Genomic DNA, 24029 nt, shown 5'->3' on the forward strand with positions numbered 1-24029 from the left:
GAGTCAATGGAGATCATTTTAGAGCTCTAAAATTTGACTGCCCCGCTGGATTCTGGACTTGCATGGGCTCTATAACCCCTTTGTTTTGGCCAATTTCTCCCCTTTGGAATGGCTGTATTTACCCAATAACTGTACCCCCATTGTATCTAGGAAGTAACTAGCTTGCTTTTCATTTTTCAGGCTTATAGATGGAAGGGACTTGCCTTGTCTTGGATCAGACTTTGGACTGTGGACTTTGGGGTTAATGCTGAAATGAATTCAGACTTTGGGGGACTGCTGTGAAGGCATGATTGGTTTTGAAATGTGAGGACAGGAAATTCAGTGTGGCAGGGGCGGAATGATTTGGTTTGGCTCTGTGTCCCTACCCAAATCTCATCTTGAATTGTACTCCCATAATTCCCATGTTTTGTAGGAGGGACAGGTGGGAATTAATTTGAATCATGGGGGCGGTTCCCCCAGACTGTTCTCATGATAGTGAATAGGTCTCAGGAGATCTGATGGGTTTGTCAGGGATTCCCACTTTTGCTTCTTTCTCATTTTCTCTTGCTGCCGCCATGTAAGAAGCGTTTTTTACCTCCCGCCGTGATTCTGAGACCTCCCCAGCCATGTGGAACTGTAAGCCCAATTAAACCTCTTTTTCTTCCCAGTCTCGGGATGTCTTTATCAGCAGTGTGAAAACGGACTAATACAACAGGATTGGAATTCAGATTTCCTTACCCCCAAGATGCCGGGCCTCGTGTTCCTTCCCTCAAAAGCCAGGTGCCGTGGACTCCTCCATCTGTGCCCTGGATTGGGGGCTGTCCTGCTGCTGCACACCTACATGTACTGTCCTTGAGCTTACAATTGCGCAGCCCTAGGAAGTCGTGGAATAGTAGGATCAGTTTAGAGGCCTCGATGCTGGAAGTGAACAGATGGGATTTGGGTCCGGGCGCCAGTATGTAGGAGCTGGGTGAGTGGGGGCAAGCACCTTAGCCCTCTGGCACTTTGCTGTTCACTTCTGCAAAGCAGAGATAAGTGCTTTGGCCTTAGGGCTGCGAAGTTTAACACTGTTAAATAATGCAGAGGAAAGCAAACATCCCACCGATATTAGTGATGACTATAACACAGTTCTGTCTTTAAAAAATGATGGTTGAAAAACTCATTCTGGCCAGCAAGCTCCAATCTAGAGAGCGAGGTTTTGTAAACCTGGTCCTCAGGTGACGGCAGCATGTGGACCAGCACGGCTGCTCACGGGGGTCACTGTGCCAGGATCACTGTGCTGGGACAGGCCTACTCAATCAGAGCCTCTGGGCTCAGCTCCGAGGTCTTCCACCATGCACCTCATGCATTTTTGATGTAGAGAAGAGTGTCGATTGGCCCAGGATATTGATGGGATCCGTGCAGAGATATGTGAGGGACCGCAGTGTCACAGCTTAGAAACACAGTTTATGAGATTCTGCATTTAAAAACCACCTTGACTCAACCGCACTCAGAGAGACCAAAAAGCCTCTGCATTCTATATTTTACATTTAGTGAGAAGGCCCGGGTTAGAAGGAAACAGTAATTCTGATGCCGAGCAGCATGGAAAACAGAAGATCAGTGGATCATAAAAAACAAGCTGGAATGAGAAGACGTGTCAGTCAAGCCAGCCCCAAGCCACCGACCGGCCGCATCTGTGCAGGGGTTTCTGATCTTAGACAAGTATGTGTCTATGCTGTTTAGAAAACAATCTATAGTTGTATTCTATTTTCTGCATTCAGCTTTTTTTGAGTGCCATTATGATAAAATGTAATGTTATTATAAAATTTGAAGTTATAATAAAATCCAGGTTGAGATGTGCCCAACAGGAGCGACTTGCATTCTGTACAGAACGCTACAGAATTCTCGGCTGCTCGGGCCCTTCCCAGAGTGGTGCTGGCCTGTCGTCCACAGGCCATCTGGGGAGGAAGAAATGTATGCAAGAATGTCATGCTTCCAGAGGTTTCAGTGGTGGCTATTCTACTACAATTATTAAAGATCCATTGTTGTAATGGCTAGTTACAAGTGGGTTATATTTAAAGAAAATTTGGAGAAAAATGTTAAATAAAAAAATGTTTCCAAGCACAAAACTGTTTTTGGAGAAAGTGAACATCCTGTGTCACCATGAAACTGGTGTATTCAAGATTCAGGCCATTAGGAAACACCATGCGTCACGTTACAAGAAGGAAGCGGCCTGTGAAAAGTGACAACCGCTCATTTGGCAGCAGACGACCAGTGTTGTGGTATTTAATGTTGCTACATTTCATGATTTGACATTTTCTACATTTTTCTTTTTCTAAGATCTAAAGATCACATTATTGAAATTTTATCTGTAGATTAAGAATGGACCTCTTAAATAATCCTCTTTTATGATGATGCAAATAACTCACGTACTGTTTTGAGAAGGAAAAAAAGACAACTAAATAATCCAAGGATAGTTCCTCTGTTATCTCAGCCAAAAAGAATACAGAATGCATAGTGACCACACATTCCTAACTGTGGCCTTTAGAATCACGGCACTTGATCGAGTTCCAGCATTGAACGTGCTTAAAGGGCCGTCTTTCTATGACAGCCTGGAGGTTCTGGAGTTGTTGCCCCCATCACAGTGGGCTTCGGGCCCCCAGGTCTGACCCTTGGTTCTGATGATCAGGGAGGCCCTCCCTTACGTGCCCACCGAGCTCCCAGTCTCAGGGTGACTCGCACAGGACACACCGTGAAAAGCTGGAGAGGAAAGGGCCCAAGTGACTCAGTCGCCCGATGACTCTCAGGGACCTGAGGGCCAGCAAAGGTAGAACAAGTGTCCACTAACCCTGGAGCGTGGCCTCAAACCCACTGTGCCAGCACACCCTGGCTTCAACCAGAGTCCTGTGCATATCCAAAGGTCTGAAGGAAACTTCAAGGGTGTCTAGTCTTTTGGCTTCCCTGGGCCACATTGGAAGCAGCAGCATTGTCTTGGGCCACACATAAAATCCGCTAACACTAATGATAGCTGATGAGCTTTAAGAAAAGAAAGGTGAGTGCATAAACTTCATAATGTTTTAAGAAAGTTTATGGATTTGTGTTGGGCGGCATTCAAAGGCCCTTGGCCATGGGTTGGACAAGCTTGCTTGGATGGCACCCAGTCTGTGCCTGTCATTGTATGTGATCAAACTAAGCAAAAAGACCTGATTTTCAGTCTACCCCGCCCCCCACCCCTGACCCCTTCAGTGGGTCCCCAGTGAGGACGAATGAGACCAGAAGGCCCAATGAGCCCAGCGTGCCCTGTGTCCCTGGGGGAACCAGACCCAATTGGACACAGACTGGATTTTCACGTGTAGAGGGCAGAGGAAAAGGAGGACATTAAATCTTTAAGTGGTTAAAGACACAAAACTCATAGCAATGATTTCTAATGAGCAGAAAAAGGGCTGAGGAATTTTTTTTTCTTTTCTTTTTTTTTTTTTTTTGAGACTAAGTCTCTCTCTGTTGCCCAGGCTAGAATGCAGTGGCACAATCTCGGCTCACTGCAACCTCCGTCTCACAGGTTCAAGCGATTCTCCTGCCTCAGCTTCCCAAGTAGCTGGGACTACAGGCGCGTCACCACTCCCAGCTAATTTTTGTATTTTTAGTAGAGACGGGGTTTTGCCAGGATGGTCTCGAACTCCTGACCGCAGATGATCTGCCTGCCTCAGCCTCCCAAAGGGCTGAGATTACAGGCTTGAGCCACTGTGCCCGGCCAGGGCTGAGGAATTTAACATTGCACATACATATTGTCTACGATTCTTTATGTGAAAATCCACTCAAACATCCACTCTGCTTTTGATAGCATCAGCTTTTCTCATGACAAAACCTTCCTCTCAGGGTCTGTGCAGAGAATACGGACAGCACCTGGGCTCCGCGGCCTTCTGGGGCCTAGGTCTCTCCACACCCACCTGGATGCGCAGGTCAAAGTGCTTTGCTTCTCAGGGATGGAAGTGAAGTCCCCCTCAGCCCTTCCTTCTCCTACACTCCACCGGCCTGAGGGGCTTGATGTCCTCAAGTGAAATACCCACCCACGGCGGCCTGTTGAGGCTACAGAGAGGCCGGCTTCTAGTGTGTGGGGCAGTGGGTGGGTATTTCACTGTGTCCATTTTCCTTATATTCACTTTCTATTTGAATTACAGAGAATTATACCCAGAGACAGACTAGTTTAGATTTGAAAATCCTTGAAATCACTATTTTAAATGAAGACCCACACCGGGTGAGATGGGGTGGAACACCCGCTGGGCAGGAGGGCCCGGGGAGAGGGCAGGATGGGGTGGAACACCCGCTGGGCAGGAGGGCCCGGGGAGAGGGCGGGATGGGGTGGAACGAGGAGAGGGCGGGATGGGGTGGAACGCGGGAGAGGGCGGGATGGGGTGGAACACCCACTGGGCAGGTCGGGTGAGCAGGAGGGCACAGGAGAGGGTGAACACACTGGCCACTGAAAGTCGCTGAGCCATCCATGGAGATCTGAACTGTTGGGCTGGCTTCTGGTGGCATGCACTTTTTGAAATAAAGCCTTTTTATTGGACCATGAATGTGTTCAACAAAACCGAACTTCTTGGGAGAATGAACATGTGTTAAATGACCATATACTATAACCCATCCCGCTGACTGTTCACAGCTGCTCACCACCATGACCTCATTAGTTGGGTGTAGATGAATATGCAGTCATTTTACCAGCACAAATTACATTCGACTGAAATGTAGCATGGAGCTCTGAGAGATCTTTCATAAATCACAAGTTTTATAGTATGCAATTAATTATCAAATTCATAACATAAATTCATACATCTTGTTTTGGAACATGAAATGGCATTTATTTTCTCTACAGAAAAAGTGCCAAAAAATGGGCAGTAATAAAATTGCCATTATTCAAGATGTTAGATATGATTTCCATCTTGACTGAAAAAGCCAGAACACTTTAAAAGAACTTCTTTTAGGGGTTCTTATGTAAGAATTGCGATTATGCATCCAATGTACAGAGGAAGAAAAATCAAAATACAAAAAACCTCTTGAATAATAAAAGCTACCAAATAAAGCAGTATAACAGGTTGGTTTTAAAACTTAAATAGTTTTGGTAATTTGATGTGGATAATAATTTGAAGATTTAAGAAAAATAAGTCACTGTATTTTTTACCTTCCACATTTTCTCCTACTTTAAAATTCACTCACTATGTCTTGACTTGGTTGTTGACCGCTTTGATTCATAATTCACTCGGAATAAACAGATTTAAAGCATATACACAATAATTATTTCAATATCAATTCTAATAAAGACATGGCAGTTTGGTAAGTTTTACTTGCATTAGCATTCTTCTCAAGGTATCATATTACACATAATTAGATCCTAGAAACAACCAAATTGCTATGTGTGAGCTAAAAGTGCTGAATTCGTGCTTGTTTAGCAAGCACAGCACCTCATCCAAGGCTCTGATATCCAGCTCACCCCAGGGTCTAGCACTCTGCACCCTGTAGGACTTGCACTGGAGGACATGGCCTGCTTGGGGCAAACCACGGCACTGTCGCTGGGATCTGCGGAAACGGCTCCCTCCACTTTGCCTCCTGTGAATCTTAGTGATTAAACTGCTGAGCAACTTCAAAGCACAGAAGCAAAAACCAATGGGAAGAAGCACCTGGTGGTCGAGAGCTTAAGCGTCCTGCACATCTTCTCTGAGCTATGGCCAGGCCATGCTGAAACACTGCGGATGTCATGTCTAAACCGAGGTCCCCCAACTGCTGTCTAGAGGTGTCAAAAGAGAGACGCTCCTGATAAATGTTTTCACGTGACAGTTTGTCATTAAAACTGAAGCTAAGCCCACTGAATTCTTGAGTGCTTATTAAAGCGCCAATGGCCAAAAGAGACAAGCCTCGCAAGCCGGTGGCCTTCTCCTCTGGATGGCAGAGGATGTATCTCACTAGGTTTGTTTCAGTCCAGGAGGCACCACGCCATAGGAAGTACTATGCCATAGGAAGAAATGTGCAAACTTGCTGGTTCTCATGTTTTTCTACAGCATTTTACTTCCATATATGCACCATGGGTTCTGTCTAATGGTAACATAGGTTAGAGCAAAATACAGTCAATACATTTGTTTTAGCTCAAGTAATTTCATCACCTTACCCCACAGTGATAGTGACCTTCTAAGAGTCAGTAAAAATGTACGTCTTAAAATGTATTTTACAGCTCTGGTAGGCCATGTGTGCAATGAAACAAGGTTAATAAATTTAAAATGCCTTGGCGTGTTTTGCTCCTGTCTTAGTCTGCCTGAGCTGTCATGACAAAGTACTATGGATTCCGTGGCTTACAAAACAGACATTTATTTCCCATCGTTCTGGAAGCTGGAAGTCCAAGATCAAGGTGACGGCCATTTGGTCCTGGTGAGGGCTCAATTCCTGGCTCACAGGCAGCTGCTCCTCGCAGCACCCTTTCGTGGTGGAACAAGAGCTCTGGTCTCTCTTCCTCTTCCTCTGAGGACACTACTCCCATGGAATCAGGGCCCCATGCTCAGGACGTCACTTCACCTTCATTACTTCCTTACAGGCCCTTTCTCCACATAGAATCACACTGGGGGTTGGAGCTTCCCAATGTGAACTTGGAGGGATACAACTGAGTCCATTAACATTCCATCCCTCATTTGTCTAACAGTGTGACCTTACTCGGCAATGACAGGGACACTCTAAATGTCAACATTTACATCTTAAAACACTTTTTACAGCTCTATTAGGTCAGTTATGTCAGGACATCGCATTAATAAATGAAAAATGCCTGGGCATTTTGGGGATACTCGGCAGCTCTCCAGTAGTTAAGGAAACTCAGTATACCCCAATCTGGTCATTTCTATCTGTGATTGTGGTCTTTTGCACCTTACTTTATAGTCATTATAACTGAAATTTTAACAGAAACAAAGGGGCTATGCTGTCAGGCCAAGTTTTCAGTAAATACGGTGAGGAGCTGTAAGCTCAGAAAGCGTTCCTATGTAATAGAATTCATTTCTCATGGAGAGACCATGATTGATCTATTTGAAATGCAATATTGGTCCAGAAACTCAGAAACATTTGGTGGAACTCAAGGGTTTACAATAACAACATTAGCTAAAGATTCAATCTGGACCTATTTTAAGATCACCGAGGGGGTGGCACATTTGTGTGTCATTCCCAAGATGTCTCGAAACACACAGCAGATTTCTGCTGTAGCAACTAGTGTGAGAAAACCCGAGAGCTTCTTGGTCGTCTTTGCACCTCTGAGTGCTGAGCACACGTGTGGGGACAAATTGCTACAATGATGTGGGGTGCAGGAAGCTCGAGTTTCAAAAGAAGATCATAAGTAACACATTTTTCCTTCCAGCCAGAATGCCCTGAAATACATGAAAAAAGATGCAGCTCTGGCTACATGAAAAAGAGGTAGTGAGTGACTCGGGGCTGGGAAACGAAGCTGTCCTCGCTGGGATGGCCTTTCAGTCTCACAGCTTCAGCAACGTTAGCTTCTTAATTATGAATATTTTTCTCTCAAAGATTAAGGAATCGAGGAATGCTGACATATCTGTATTGATTAGTTATGGTTCTCCACTGTGTTTACTGCCATCCTAATTACAGAACTTAATTTTCACACTTACTTATAATTGTGTGCAATTGTCCAGGTTGATCTTTTAAGGTTAAAGAGAAAATCTCAAACATGACATCAAATAAGTCTTCTAATAAAGCCCATGAACTAGTCTATATATACCAGAGGAGGAAAGAAAAAGAATGACCACAGTTTATTCCAAAGACATGACAAAGGTAACACACATCAGTTACACACAAAGTCAAATTTCAGTATTACCTCCAGAGCAGAGGGAGCCAACAGCCTTCAGAAATCTCTGCTCCTGCCACAGGCTGGGGCTCCTGCCAGGTGCCTCCTGGTGGGGACTACATTTCCCAGCCCTCCTTGCAGCCAGGTGTGGTCATGTGACTAGCCCTGGTGAATGGAGTGTGTCCAGATGGTGTACCTTTAAGAAGCAGGTGCTTCTTTCATAGTCTCTTTCCCTCCCAGTTGACTGCTGGCCCTTGAGGCTGGTGGAGCTACACAAAGAAGAAGCCTGGGTCCCCCAAATCCCCATGTGGAAGCAAAGTTGCCACTCCTCAGGAACCCTGACATTAAACTAACACATAAGCAAGAAATAATTTTTCTTTTATGAACTCACGAAAATATCTTACTGAAACGCAAGAGCACACAGTCCAGAGCCCCTGGGTCAGAGCCCCTACAGGCCCAAGAAATGCTTGGTTGGACACTGGCATCAGAGAGAGGGAGGCAAGAAAGATGAGATAAGCACAGACTAGAGATTCGTATCACTTTTCATAAGTACAAGAGAAACATATCATCAAAACCAGTTCTAATCACCGTCACTCTAATTGTGTGGCATCAGACAAGCTCCTCACCAGTCCTTGGCTTCAGTCCCCTCCTACGTAGAATGAGGGGGTCCTACCTGGATTGGTGGTTGTGAGAAATAAAGAAATACATGAACCCATGCATGTAAAACTCCCAGAACAGTTCTGGCATAGAGTGGGGTCTCAAAAAGAACGCTTTAATTCTTCCTGAATATCTAATGCAGTGATATAACATCTTTCTTGAAAGAGTCTGCCCTTTTTGAAGTCTGTCATTGGGGGGGAAAAAAGCAAACCAGCATAAAATAAATTATGTATATACACAAGTATAAAATATATAAGTGGATTCAGAAGTAGAAGATGAAGGACCCATATCTCTGAAAAGCCACAGCTGAAGGTGCTGAAACTAACCGTCTGGCCTCACTAGCATGGGGGGTAGAGTCTGACTTCCTGCTGGCTGCTGTCATTAGTGGCGGGACTTTCCGGGACCATGTGCTCTCTGCCCTGTGGCGAAGCATCCCGAGGCGATGAGAGTGAGACCCTGCGCCCTCCTCACTCACTCAGGTTCCAGTTACAACAGTGAATTTATTTTGTCTTTATCTGTTTGGCTTTTTATCACATCTGAATGCAAAATATGCAGCACAAAATGAATGAAAATTGAGACCCCAGTGACGGTTAGAGAATTTTCGTACCACAAACTAAAAGTGAATTTCTTTCCAAGAAATGGGGGACCTTCGTTTCACTCCCCAGTCTACACCCAGTGCTGAGGTCTAAAGTAAACAAGGCAGGAGCTCGACTCCATCCCAGGGACCTCACCCTCTGCTGCTTCGAGTGCAGTTTAAAAAGAGGAACAAGGACCTCCACAAAGTCAGCTCCACATTCAGCAGGTGGACAGCAGAATCAAATCTCCGCAAAGAAACAGCATATGAGCGTGCGCAGCTGCTCACGGACCTAAGTTATAATTTCCAGGTGGGGCCAGTGAGTCGCTGCAGGTGTGGCTTTCTGGAGAAAAAAATGAGGGGTGACTGAACTGGATTCCACAGGCCCTAGCCACACAGAGCATCATGCTGCTGAACTGGGGGTCTTAGGGGACTCCTCTTGGGCACATGGCATCCCTTTGCTGCCTCCTTTCCACAGGGACCCTGCACTGGGAACTTGCAGCACGCCACTGAGACATCAGGGGTCCGGGGAAGTTCTGCCTGTCCCCCACCTCTCGCTCTGGCTGATGTTGCCAGCTGATTTGTAGACTTGCATGTACATAATATTCCTATGTGTACAGAAAAACAATCAAAGGTGGAACTAGATCATCTGATCTCAACTCCAGAATGTGGGCCTTGTTGCTGCCTTGTAACCTGGGGCTGCTACTGTGCCCTGGTGATGGGCACAGGGTTCCCAGAAGCTCGGGGCCCTAAGAGAGTCCAGCTGGGCAGTGGCACATGACAGACAGGGTGCGGAAGCCAACGGCCCTCCGTGCTCACTGTCAACCCAGCCAGCAGAGGCTGTGCAGAGGTGGCCAGGTGCGAGTACCTGTGCTCCAGCAAGTAGCTGGAAAAGGAACACTGTGCTTGCTCGGGGCTGACTTCCAAATTGGGAGGAGGAGGAGTGGGTGGTTAAGGGCATCTAGGAGGTGGGTGGCAAGGGAGTGCCCCCATGGAAAAGGAGAAAGAAGCTCTAAGCCCTTGATGCGTCAGAGCTGAAATTAGTAACGTTGGGATTGCCACTACTCTTTCAAACTCTTTATAAAAGAGCCCCAGGCTTTCTGGAAACAGGTGGTCAGATTGAAATAAAAATGATGGCTATGGGGCCAATCTCCTCCTACCGCCAGCAAAAGCCAAAAGTGAATTCATGTTTCACAGCCAGCGTGAAGAAAGCGTCTGCTCGACAGTTCAACGAGAAACCACAGCGCATTCCAGGGCCCCTCCTGGGGTTCCTTTGCTCATTTTCACATAAAGAAAGAAAAAGGAGGGGAGGTATTAATCTGCAGCACTAAGTATGCACTTTTGTGAACACTTGTTCTAAATTATTGCCATTACATATCCACACTGGAATTGAAAAATAATCCAGCTCAATTCACCAGGCAGAGACCCAGCCTCCACGGTCAGAGTATCTTCTCTGCCTGACAGGAGGGACTGTACCCTTAGAATTGAAATCAGTCATGCTTTATGGAAGGCTGCATGAACAATGTCATTCTACCCTTAGGTATTTTATCCTCATTAAGTCATGGAAAATAAGAGCCTAAAGGGAAACTGGGAAATTGAACTTTCAGCTTTTACTATCAGCTCCAATAGAGACTGTTGGTAGAAATGGGCGCACATCACCTGTGTCTCCAGCACCTCTGCATGAAAAACACAGAGCATGGTCTCTCAGTCTCACAGAAGTCTCTCACCCAATGCTTTGGCCCACACAAATCAGATTTGTTAGCAACATTTTCAAAATTTCGAACTCCCAGATTTGATATACAACATAAACTGAACTCTGGCATGAAAAGAATGGAGAGAGACTTGGGATCTTACTGGGAGACAAGATCATATCCACCAACCCAAGGACAAACAAGGCCACAGGCATGCAAGTGAGATACACAGAAAACAAGAACAGGAGAGGCCAGAGGAAGAAGAGCCCCTGGGCGGCTTGATTAGGGGTGCTCAGAGGAGGAGGCAAGGGAACTGGGGGGAATACAGACTGTGCTGTGGAGAGGGCATTCAAGGTGAAATAAAACAGCTCACACAAAGACACAGGGGCTGGAATTGGCAAGCATCATCGGGATGATAAAGACTAAATCTATCTGATTACAGCGGCCTTCTGGTTTTGCTTCTTTTGTTGTTTTGCTTGTACTTTTTGCTTAAAACTTGGACATAGTGGGAAATAAAATCAGAACAGTAAATTTCTATTTCCCACATCAATAGGCTTCGAGGAGTAAGAACCTACCAAACGCTGATAAGAATCAGTCATTAGGGTCTGGAAGAGACAGCATCCATGTAAGATCAAGTTCACAGATTCCCAGTGTGAGCTCTGTGTCAGGCCCCGCTTTAGGAGGAGACAGATTCTATTTCAGGGCTGGGCACACCTAAAGATGGAGCCTGGCGAGGAGCATGACTTAGGGTGAGAACTATGCCATCAGCCTGCCCCAGAAGAATCCAGAAATGCAGCAGCACAATTAAAATCCTCATTGAGGACTTCAGTTCGCTGCACGGCACTGTACGGGGGACTCGTGTGGAGCGAGGCCGTTGCACTGCACTGTACGGGGGATTCGGTCGTTGCACGGCACTGTACGGGGGATTCGTGTGGAGCGAGGTCGTTGCACTGCACTGTACGGGGGATTCATGTGGACTGAGGTCGTTGCACTGCACCGTACGGGGGATTTGTGTGGAGTGAGTTGATGACTGTTACTCTTGCCCCCGCAACACACACATGCATGTGTGTAACTGAAAGCACATCTGTGTTAATGTGCTTCCCTACAGTAACCTTCTTACTATCTCTACTCATTCCCCTTCGCATCAGGTATACCTTAAATATACACAATAAAACTTATTTTTTAAAAAATTAAAAAAATAAAAAACCTCATTGGGGCAGTGAGTATAATCAACACTAATGGATAAGTGATGGCCCCGGGCAAAGAGCATAAATAAGGGAATGGAAGAGATCATCAAAGACACCACTTAGAGTAAGGCCTTGCTGGATTTAAAAACAGATGAAAACCAACCCACACAAACTTTTGCAAGTAAAATGGATCTGCCTGCCATGTCACAGTCAATGAAGAGTCAAATCTGAGCATTATTTAATTACAAGCATCACAAAAGCAGAAAAACAGGTTGTCTCAGTTTGACTTTAGAATTCTCTTCTACACATTAAATGCCAGAAGATGCCAGAGAGCCATGCTCACTGAGCATCAGATACAAAAAGGCTGCAGCCCAGGCATTTCACAGTCACCCAGGCACCCTTCATAGATGCAGGTGATGGAAAAGGCCAGCATGCAAGGACTCAGCAAATACACCCTCCACGGGAGGCCCTGGGGGCACCTCGCAAAGATGTTACCATCATTCCACACGGCCAACAGTGCCACACCAGAGTTCCTTCTGGGATGGGCAGAATGCCTTTAGGCCAGCCACAGTGTGGCTGCTTCCATCCAAATGGCACTCGGCATGGGGCATGGTTTGATGTGTGCTCCCCGCCCCCGAAAAAAGACATGTCGCAGTTGCAGACCCGAGCATGTGACCTGACTTGGAAACAGGGTCACTGCAAATGTGATTAGTTAAAATGAGATCACAGAGGAGGTGAGTGGCCCTAATCCAAGATGACTGGATGACTATCTAATCCAAGACGACTTCTAAAAAGGCCACTTGAAAGCAGACACACCCCGAGACGGCGGCCTTGAGATGACGGAGGCAGCAAAGGAGTGCCTGGGGCCACCAGAAACCAGAAGGGGCAAGGAAGGATCCTCCCAGGGTGCTAGAGAGAGCTTGGTTTTGCCCACAGTATCATCTCGGATATCTACCCTCCAGGACTGAGAGAGCATAAACTCCCATTGGTTAACCCCCCTGTTCGAGGTAGTTTCTTACAGGAGCTCCAGAAAACTAACCCAGCATTCAGTTTGTACTAAAATCTCATCAGTGTACCCAGCATGGCCACCTGCGAGCCTGTGCGTAGTACACACTGAGTTCCACAAGACAGAAGGCTGTGGACAACAGTCCCCAAACCCAAGCCGGCCCACGCTGACGGGACTGGCTGGATCCGCTGCACCGCAGAAGACAGAAGCGTCTGCGATACAGAAATCACTCCGAGCTTAGACGATGAGAAAACGATGATCTGTTTAAAAAGTAATCACCAGCCAGGGCGCAGCCGTGAACCAGAAAGTTCTCAGAAGTCCTGAAAAGTGGGCAAGAGACGGGCCTGGCTTGTAGAGAAAGTAACTTCACCAAATACCAGCAGAAAAAGACTTCTCGAGGGAACTGGAGAGTCACCTATTATCACTAGTAGCGAGGGTCACAGGGAAATCAACAGGCTAATGAATTCTCTGCTCTACAGGGAGTCCTGGCCTGCAGAGAGCTTCTGATGGGTGCACCTCAGATTAAAACGAGGCAACTCATCTGCAGGAAGAGGGTCCCAGTGTGGTGCTGTGAGGGGCTGACGAGCCTGTTCTGTCCTCGGGAATTTACAGGGGCTACTTATTCACACAACGTATGGGCGAGGCAGAATCTGTGAATCTCATTTCACATAAGGGAACTAGGAGTTGAGGAACTTACTACTTGTTCTTATAACTAATAAGTGAGGAGCTGGAATGTGAACCCAGAAGCCCAGAGTCAGTGTTCCTGACCATCCTGCTGTGATGCCTGATACGCGAGGGGAAGAAATCAGAATCTCAATCAACGCCTGTCCTTATACCAGGCCCCGACTGATGAGAGGGACAGAAGCACAGAAAGGGACCGGGGAGGGCAGGCAGGCAGCCACCCCGGAGAACTGTACTACAGCGCTTCACCTTCCCGGAGAGCACTGTTACCTGCCCACCTGCGGTCTGCCCTTACACTGCTCTTGGATATGTCTACTGTGACTCAAAGAATAGGCCTTCTGGGAAACAGATTGTGCCAGTGATCTATCCTAATTATATTCCTGAGCATGAATCAATAATAAAAGGATCATCAGACATCAGAGATTAAAAACATCAGCATGAAAGGCTGAGTTTGGAAAGTACGTTTGAAACTCAAATTCAACATCGAGCTGAGACAGTTATCAAAGGAACAGGACAAACAGACATGTTAGTCACTCAAGACCTCAGAGCTCACCACTGATGCAACCTCAACAGACACCAGTGAGCAAAAGAGCAGTTCAGGAGAAGGGTGGCAGGACTGAGCAGAAAGAAGCTTTCGGATGCAGTGTGAGCACCAAAGAAGGCGGCATGAAGTCAAAGGAGAATTCAGTGGACCTTAAATCTCAATCAAATCCCAACATATACTTTTGGATTCTAAGCATTTGGAAGAAACATTCTTCATAGGTAATACCAGAGCTAAAAGAGAAAGAGAAACAGAACAGAACACAACAGAACAAAATAGAATAGAATGAAATAGAAGAGAATGGAATGAAATGGAATAGAATAAAACATAAAAAAAGACTATATAAAAACAGAACACATGACAAAAGTAGTATTTCAGATTGTGGGTAAATAGCTAGTTCTAAAACAATATGCTGGCTCACAATACAGTCAACTGGAATTATTGTGACAAAGTGTTAACAGAGTAAAATTATAATATAACCAGCACAGCACAGGCAACCAGGTCCATAAATCTCAGAATGGTATAGATCTTTCTTATGCAGGTACAAGAGCAAAGAGATACTTTATAAAGGAAATAATTTATAGATTTGGTTACATTAAAATTGACCTGCATCAAAACATTCCATTAAAAAATGTAAACACAAACTGATTTTAGAAAAAAAAAAAACTTGCAAAAAGAAAGAGCTCTTAATATATAAAGAGCTCTTACAAATCAGTAAGGAAGACAAATAGTTCGATTAAAATGGCAAAAGATCTAAACAGATGATTAACACAATCAATAAACATATGAACAAATGTCAAACTCACTAATACTTAAAAAACATATTTTTAATGTGTCGAACTTCTATAAATAACAAAATGATGATATTAAAAATTCTGAGAATATAGGAGAGTAAAAATCTCAGATAACTCAGGTAACACTATTACAAACGTAAATGCACAGAACTATTCTGCTCATGCCATTGACCTGAGAATTCTATTTCTGAGAATTTACCCTAAGAGAATAAAAGTGCATGGATAATTCTATGTTGAAGACCATTCATCATAGGGGTTTTAGTAATATAAAAATCGAAATGAATATTAAAAATGTATGATTAACTAAACAAAGCTTACTTTATTTGATGTGTGACCATTATACTTGTATGTGTGGAATATTTCATGGTGAAGGTAAAATTCTGAAAATGTATTGGTAAGTGATATGAAACAGTTTCTAGAAGGTGATTCAAATTTTTAAAGAACTGCACATATGTATACATGAAGAAAGAATCGGAGGAAATCAAAAATTTAACAGGGGTCATTTTAAAGTAGAAAATGTTAAATAATTTGAGTTTTAAAAAATGTATTTCCCTCATAATTTTCACAATAAAATGTGTTATTTTAGTAATCAGAACAAATATCTTACCAAAAAAATTACCAAATGTTAAAAAACAAAAACAAACAAACAAAAAACTTGTCTGTCCAAACACATTGATTTTTCAACGATCTGTCCTAAAATATCACTTTCATAGTGCTTTTCTGCTATAAGGTTCTCAGAACCCCAAAGTTCTTTCCATCCAGTATTTACTGAGATGCAAAGAAACAAAAGAAGTAAAAAGATAAAAGAGGCAAAATAACATAATGGAAGGAGATCTGGTAACTGGGTCTGGGATTCTAACATTAGTCTTGAAATTAACTAGTTCTGTGACCTAAGCCGAAGTTCGTGGTCTTGGTTTTCTCATCCAAAGAAACGAAGAAGTTGAAATGAATAATTTTTTTGTTTTTTTTTTTTGAGATAGCGTCTCATTCTGTCATCCAGGCTGGAGTGTGGTGGCAGGATCTCAGCTCACTGCAACCTCTATCTCCCAGGTTCAAGCGATTTTCATGTTTCGGCCTCCTGAGTAGCTGGGATTACAGGCACATACCACCACGGCTGGTTAAGTTTTGTATTTTAGTAGAGGCGGGGTTTCGCCATGCTGGCCAGGCTGGTCTCGAACTCCTGACCTCAAGTGATCTGTCTGCCTCGGCCTCCCGAGGGATTACAGGCGTGAGCCACCATGCCCAGCCAAAATGAATAAACTTTGAATGCAATTTTGTACCCTAAAGTTCTATGATGCTATTTCATAATTCCCAAAAAAGCCAAGTTCAACGACAGCAAAGCTGCCCAGGGAAGTGGTTGTGTCCTCCACCCGCACAGACTGTGGCTGTCCACTGGGACTTCAATCCCCAGATATGCTTGTGATTGGAAGTCCTTTTTCCTCTCTGAAATTTAGAAAGGTGCTGCAGTCACAGCTGGTTCTATTTTGCCACTGACAGGCAGACACATATTTTTATGCATTAGTAACCTTTAGGAATCTCAACCTCTCAGTGATGTAAGTCAAACACACACATTTAATGTTTCTAAGGAGAGAATCCAGTCTAATGTAAAATGATCTTAAGGAAGTCATTCTGTCCTTATACGATCTACTAGTCAAGGAAGATAGACAGAAAGGAACAAAAGAATAAGGATGGGTACACATAAAACTACTTGGAGGAAAACTCCCTTCGATGTATTACCAATAAAGGAATGGGGTTCCCTTGTCGGTCAATCCTGGGCCAAGCAAATCCAAGCCCGGTCAGAGGCCAAGACCTCTGAAAGTAGAATGGCTTTTAGAACTTATTGTAATAGTATCCGACCAGTTTTTTAAGGCTTAAAGTAAGATACACAAGGTTTGGATATGGAAATCTTCGAAGAGTCATTGGTATCTTATCTCATAGAAAGGGAAAGGCTTTCAATGAGTTTAAAACATGTGACTTGCACTGTGATGCCAGGGAAATTGCACTCACTAGAGTTGACGTGCAGGAGGTTTGGAAGGCGGGGCGGCCTCCAGACAGGGGTCACAGTCCATGGGGAAGATAGGCAGTAAGGTCCAGGCAATGATCAAGGAAGGAGGTAGGTTTGAGTTTATGGTCAATAATGTGATGATTAATACTGAGTGTCAACTTGACTGGATTGAAGGATGCAAAGTATTGTTCCTGGGTGTGTCTGTGAGGGTGTTGCCAAAGGAGATTAATATTCAACTTGGTGAACTGGGAGAGGCAGACCCACCCTCAATCTGGGTGGGCACCATCTCATCAGCAGCCAGTGAGGCTAGACTAAAGCAGGCAGGAGAAGATGGAAAAGCAGACTTGCTGAGTCTTCTGACCTTCATCTTTCTCCTGTGCTGGATGCCTCCTACCCTGAATCTTCAGACTCCAAGTTCCTCAGCCTTTGGAATCCAAGACTTACACCAGTAGTTTTCCAGGGGCTCTCGGGCCTTCAGCCACAGACTGAAGGCTGCACTGTTGGCTTCCCTGCTTTCGAGGTTTTGGGACTCAGACTGATCCACCACTGGCTTCCTTGCTTCTCAACTTGCAGATGGCCTAGACTGGGACTTTACCTTGTGATGGTGTGAGTCAACAGTCCTTAATAAACTCCCTTTCACATATAATCTATCCTATTAGTCCTGTCCCTCTAGAGAACTCTGACCAATACACTTTGTGAGGGAACATTGGGCCTGAATATGGGAGACAAACAGGATGGGGGGTTTCCACCACTGAACTCTTTACTGTGGAACGAGCAGAGCTGTCCCACCGCGGATGGACAAGTTATGTAGAGGTGAGGGGAATTTCGAGGGAATTGTGGCAATTCACCACAGATGCACCAGTTGGGGCCTGCAGAGAGAGGCCTGGGTGATGGGCACATGTGATGTCAGACACAGCCATGGGAGCAGATGGAGAAAGGACACAGGGGAGGGACCACAGATGCTGAGCACCGGCCCATGGTGTTCACCCACGAAAACCAGACAAAGTGAGATGGAGAGAAAGGAAAAGAAACAAGACAGTGTACGCCATGGGAGGCAAGAGAGGGGCACAGGTGGCTGGGGACACAGGCTACAGGGTAAGTCGAAACAATGGAGTCTCTAGAGGGTAGAGCTAGTGGCGAGGCACCCGTGAGGCCCCAGAGGACACAGCTCCCGAGTACGAATGGGACTCAGCAGATGGAGACAGCTTATCTATGAGGAGGTGGCAGTCATTGAAGGGAGAAAAAAAGGACAAGAGACAAATGTGAAGCCAACACCTGGCAACCAGGCCACGGGGGCCACTTGAGCATCTCTGTAGGACACAGAGCTGGGGAAAAGGACAGTGGTGGAGGGGATGCTGGGCTGCAGGGTGAAGGAGGAACTGGCTTCAAAAGGAGGAAGAGCATCTCTTCTTCTGGGAAAAAATAAGGTAGGAAGATTGGCATAAAGATAGAGGAGACATTTAACATATAAAGAAAATTTAAGTGATTTTGGAAACGATCGTTCTGCAATGCAATGATCGTGGAGCTGATAATACGCAAGATTGCAGCTCTAATAGATATTGTAGGCAAGCCAAAATTTTCATGAATTTTTCATGGATTTAACTAGTAGCTTCAAAATGACCATTTCATATTATTAAACATCAAGAGACAAGAAATATCCAATGGGCGATGGCATCATTGAGAAGAGAACAGAAACAGATTTCCGGAGTCCACAGGCTGGTGAGATGCTCCAGTTTATGGCACTCTGCTCTCTGGTGTGCCAGCCCCAGCCGGGCACCGTGCTATTGTTGGTTTTCCTCACCCAGTTCCTGTCAGAACCACTGCAGTCATGCCACAGACAGAGCTTTTGTGCAAATGGTATTTTCTTCTCTATTAAAATGTTCTGCTCTGTTCCCATCTAAATGGGTCCAGGAGCAGTCCCAGAGACACCAATTGCACGGAAGCATGGTTTGATTTCACATGGCTCCTGATGACCATAATTGTTGCTATTATTTGCCTTACTATTTCACCTCTCAGGCAGAAAGTAAACAAAACACTTCTCAGGAGAGAGAGGGGAGAAAGGAAGAGAGAAGACATTGTGGGGCCAAATTGGAGCACTGGACGGCATTTGCTGAACTGTTCTGATTTCCTTTGATGCTTTCCCTCCCTGCTGTTCAGGATAATGCCTTGTTCTCCTACCAAACCTGGTGTGGAAGGAATCCCTCCAAAAGGCAATGGTGGTAGACAGACCATGCTTTTATTTTCTTATAGGCATTTATGTTCTTACAGGAATGGTTTAGAGAGGCTTATGGATGAATTAAATGGTTTGCAAAATTAACACTGGATTCTCTACCACGTAGATAGGCAGGGACAATAAAGGAATAAAAAGTCACATTTGGAGCTGATGACATTTTAAAACCAATTCTGGATGGAGAAGTTGGAATCAGATGACCCCTTGAACTTGAAGACATTTGGTGAAACAGCCTGGAGTCTGCCCATCATGCACTGAGTCACGGGTGGCTGGTGTGGGTAGATGCTCTAAACATTTTGGCTCTGAGCGCCTCTGTTTATACAACATTCTTTCCCATTACGTCAGGAATAGGAAGCCTGTTTTCTCTGAGATAATGGAGTCAGGAAGAGAAATCATGTCCCAACTCTGCTAAATTTTGTAGCAGTCCAGGAAACAACAAGGGTTTTCTTTGTATAAGCACATAGCACCTCTCTTTCCTATCTCCCTTCTTTCTTCCCTCCATCCTTGTATTCCACAGCTGACCAGGACTCAACTCATCCCCATCAGACATGGCTCATTCTCAAGAGGTCCCCCCGGGTGGGGCTGAAACAGTGGGGTACCTAATGCCCAGGCAGGGCCCAGCCCGGCATGTCTCAGGGGTTACTGCTGCTTGTCCAGGTCTGTAACTATTGTCTCAGGTTCGGTGATCAAGATCTCCAGGATAAATTTCATCCTAAGAAATAATTAAAGATTCCAGAGCGGGAGTCACCTGGTGCGTGCCATATGTGAACACCCACTCTTGGGGATGTTTGAAGAAGCACTGAATTGGTACGAAGGACTGAAAGTAGGTAGAGGTTTTTAGAAAGGTAAATTCTGCAAACTACAGATGGGGAGATTGGAAATTAGCTTGACAACATCTTAGGGAGGAAGTGGTGATCAACAATAATCGGGAGAGTCAGATGAAATATATGCTGATTCCCTTCTCTCCTCTGCGGAGGCTACCAGATGGGTAGATGTGGAGAAAATGGTAAACAGTGTCTCTGGTGTTCAGGAAGAATTTAACAAGGTTTTCTCATTACATATACCGAATACAACGAAGAAATGACGACTGGCAGATTAATAGCTGCCTCAACCAAAGGGAAGTAATTAGTCAATCCACATCAACTCGGAAGGCAGTTCTGAGGGCACCCTCCTGGCTTGCTCCATTCAGCCTTCTCATCAGCGCCAGGGGAAGCACGAAGCTTCATGACACTGGGAAGACAGCACGTCACTTGCAGGATGATGGGATATGTATCTCTAAAAATACCAACCAACTGGATGTCTGAATTTAAGAACAAAATAAGAGACACAAATGCAACGTCTTACTCTCATCAAACAAAAAACAAATAAGCTGCAGGGGGAGGGGCCAGATTAGCAAGGAGTGTTAGCTCAACAGGGACTCAGTAATGTGAGGATCGTGTAAGTGCTGGGAGAAACGATGCAGGCTTCGGCGTGCGTCTTCCCAGGGCAGGTCTCCTTCCCACTCCATCTCCACTCTCCATGTGTCACCTCTCAAGGCCGAGAGCAGAAACTACCACCTCACCGAGCGTGGTCACCTCCTTGGAGTAGCTTCTTCCGTCATGGCGCATTGGACACCCAGCCTTCCCTCCTCCGCATACTGCTGAGCGTGGTGAGGTTTGGTTTTTTTTGTTTTGTTTTGTTTTTGAGACAGTCTTGCTCCATAGCTGAGGCTAGAGTGTAGTGGCACCATCATAGCTCACTGCAGCCTCGAACTCTTGGGCCCAAAGAATCCTCCCACCTCAGCTCCTGGAGTAGGTGCACCTACTACAGGTGCACCACCACACCTGGCTAATTTATTTTTGTTTTTAGTACAGACAAGGTCCCACCATGTTTCCCAGACCAGTCTCTGGAGCTCACGTGATCTTCTGGCCTCAGCCTCCCAAAGTGCTGAGATGACAGGCATGAGCCATTGTGCCTGGCCAAGGTTACTGTTTAACATCTGGCTTCCCAAGTGGACCATGGGCTCCAAGGGCAGAGACAATGTCTGTCTTATTCTCAGATGTTTAGCCAGGCAATGCCTGGCACTTTGTAGAAATTCAATCAAGGCTTGCTCAGTGAAGATAAATGAACGAGTCACCACCATCAGATGTGATTTTCTTCCTATCTGAACTCACCTGGTTTTCCTGTTGGACACACTGTCTTGGGAATTTGGAAATATCCCTTATTCCTGACGGGTTCTGAGATCCTTTAGTGCAGGAAGTCTGCCTGATTAATCTTTGAATAAGAACCTACCAGAGTACCATATCTAAAGACTGGCTGCATAAACAAATGGGAGAAGAAAACGATAATTCTTTTAACATACAAGTTGCTGCACTTGCCCTATTTTCAGGACTAGATAATATAGCTGCATGTAGCATATTTTAAGTAAAATGAAATTTCAGATGTGTAGAAATCAGTGAAAGAAGCTCATTGCACAAAGTGAATAGAAATGGAAAATGGAATATGCATGCATTTTGAAATTGGTCTTATCAAAATCAGTAGGAAATTAAATTTTAAACTCCAAGTCATTCTTATTATATTATCCCTATTGAAATTCAACTTGCTTTTGCCTGTAGGCAGGGAGCAATTTATTAAAATACTCTGCATATCCAATATTTCTTAAACAAACAAACAAAATCTCTTATACTCAGCTCAAAAAGATGGTGACAGATGAAGGAAGAATTAGAAGTATTGAGAAAAAAGAAGAAAAAGAAAAAAACAATAAACCACATGGTCTATCTTAGAACCTGACTGATGATTCCATTCAGACAATATTTCTTGGATACCCACAGGTCACAAGCCACGTGATATTAGATAGAGAAAATGATAGAAATCAAGCCATATTTCTCTACTTGCAAGCCAGTTATATATTAGCAGATACATACAATACCCAAAATGCTCTTAAATCCAAATAAATCACATTTTTATGATGCAAATACTGACAGCTTAAATCTATATAGCACTCCATTGGTTACAAAGCACTTACAGCACTTGTTCTACGAATGGAACAAGACGCAATTGTGCATACACGAGGTGACTCCATTTATATGAATGCATCTTATAGGACGACTTTGGAGGGAAATTTGGTAATATTTACTATAGTTGAAGATCGTGTGCTCCATGACTCAGCAATCTCACTCCCAGGTATATACCCAAGAGAACATCCCCCAACACCTGCCCCTACTGTGCTCACGGGACGGATGCACAAGATCGTTCATGGCAGCACTGCTCTCAGCAACACCAGAAGGAAACAACAAATTAAATAAACATCTTATTTAATTTGAAAGTAAGTTAATCTAGTTAGGTTAAAGAGTTGTGTCAATTGCAAGTTGTCTCCAAAAGCTACTGGGAGCATAAAGAACCAAGAAGAGCTACGACAATATTGAGAGAAAAAACAAAAAAACAAAAAAAACCCAGTAAGATAAAGGTAGGAGAGACTTGCTGTTTTAGCTATCAAGACTTTTTTTAAACTGATGGTTAATAGGACAGTGTGGTTTTGACACAGGTTAGACAAATGAAACAGAATAGAGCCAGAAATAGACTCCATCCTTATAGGGAAATGTGCGAATTCAGAGGTGGCCTTGCAGGTAAATGGAGAAAGGATGAACAATACAATAAGGAGCACTTAAAAAAGTGCTTATCTTATTTAAAAAGCAGAAAACAAAACTAGTTCCATTCTTGAGACTATACAAAGAACGCAAGTCATTAAAGACCAAAGTGTTAAAAATGAAACTTTAAAAATTTTAGATAACAGATCACTTTTACAACTTCAGAGTGAGGATAGGCTTCTTAATTAAGACACAGAAAGCACATAATGTAAAGAAAAGGATGAATCAACTCAGCTGCATAAAAATTTTAAACTTCTGTATCAAAAAGTTTAAAAGACTGGCCACAAACTTGATAGCATTTACAATGCATGTAACTGATGAAGAGTTATTATACAGAATATGTAAAGAACTCCTATAAATTAACTAAAAGAGACAGAGAAAAGGAGAATAGGAACACTGTATAGATGGGGGACGCAAAGAGAAATATCAATGCCCCGACATGCGAAGGGAGTCTGACCACACTGGCCATCGGGCAGTGCACGTTCCAGCCACAGTGGGACACCATCTCACACACAGCCAATGGGCCGCGACTCAGAGCCTGACGTCCTGCCAACAGCAAGGAGGGAGAGAATGAGAACTCGCATCTGTAACTGGTGGCAATGCATCTTATACGGTGACTTTGGAGGGAAATTTGGTAATATTTACTATAGTTGAAGATTGTGTGCTCCATGACACAGCAATCTCACTCCCAGGTACATACCCGAGAGAACCTCCCCCAACACCTGCCCCTACTGTGCCCACGGGACGGATGCACAAGATCCGTCATGGCAGCACCGCTCTCAGCAACACCAGAAGGAAACAACAAGCATCCAGCCCCAGGGCAACCGACACAGGACTGATGGCACAGTCAGATGAAATACCACACAGAAGCAAACATAGGAACCAAGCGCTACCCATCAGCATGGGTACAGCTCATGAATGCAATATGGAACAAGACGCATTCGTGCATACACGAGGTGACTCCATTTATATGACATGTCAACTGTAGAAAACAACACAGTGTTTAGGATACACACCATAAAACAGGAAGAAATAAACAGGAGTGGTAGACATCAAATCCAGGGCAATGGTAGCCTCCAGGTGGGAGGGAGAAGGATGAGACTGGGGGGCCATAAATGGTGTTTAACTGTATCGATAACTTCTTTATTTCTTAAGCTGAATTTATGGGTGCAAAGGTGTTTCTTATAGCATTTTTGTTCCTAAATATGTCTAAAATATTTCCTAAGAAAAATCTGAAAAGGGCTCAAGTCAATG

The 24029-nt window shown here is 44.5% G+C and overlaps 1 protein-coding gene across 7 annotated transcripts in view; it reads right to left on the reverse strand.

Annotated features, from left to right (window-relative positions):
- Positions 1-24029, reverse strand: part of RPS6KA2 (ribosomal protein S6 kinase A2) — a 491259-nt gene that overhangs the window by 164789 nt on the left and 302441 nt on the right. Inside the window, exon 1 of one of the 7 annotated variants that reach the window (XM_050789397.1) lies at positions 718-761. The exons of the other annotated variants lie outside the window; for them this stretch is intronic. The gene's annotated coding sequence lies outside the window, so the exon portion shown is untranslated. Of the gene's footprint in view, positions 1-717; positions 762-24029 lie in introns of those variants that run through there. 7 annotated transcript variants of the gene reach the window in all.

This window comes from Macaca thibetana, chromosome 4 (assembly GCF_024542745.1).
Source record: "Macaca thibetana thibetana isolate TM-01 chromosome 4, ASM2454274v1, whole genome shotgun sequence".
In the NCBI taxonomy this organism is placed as follows: domain Eukaryota; kingdom Metazoa; phylum Chordata; class Mammalia; order Primates; family Cercopithecidae; genus Macaca; species Macaca thibetana.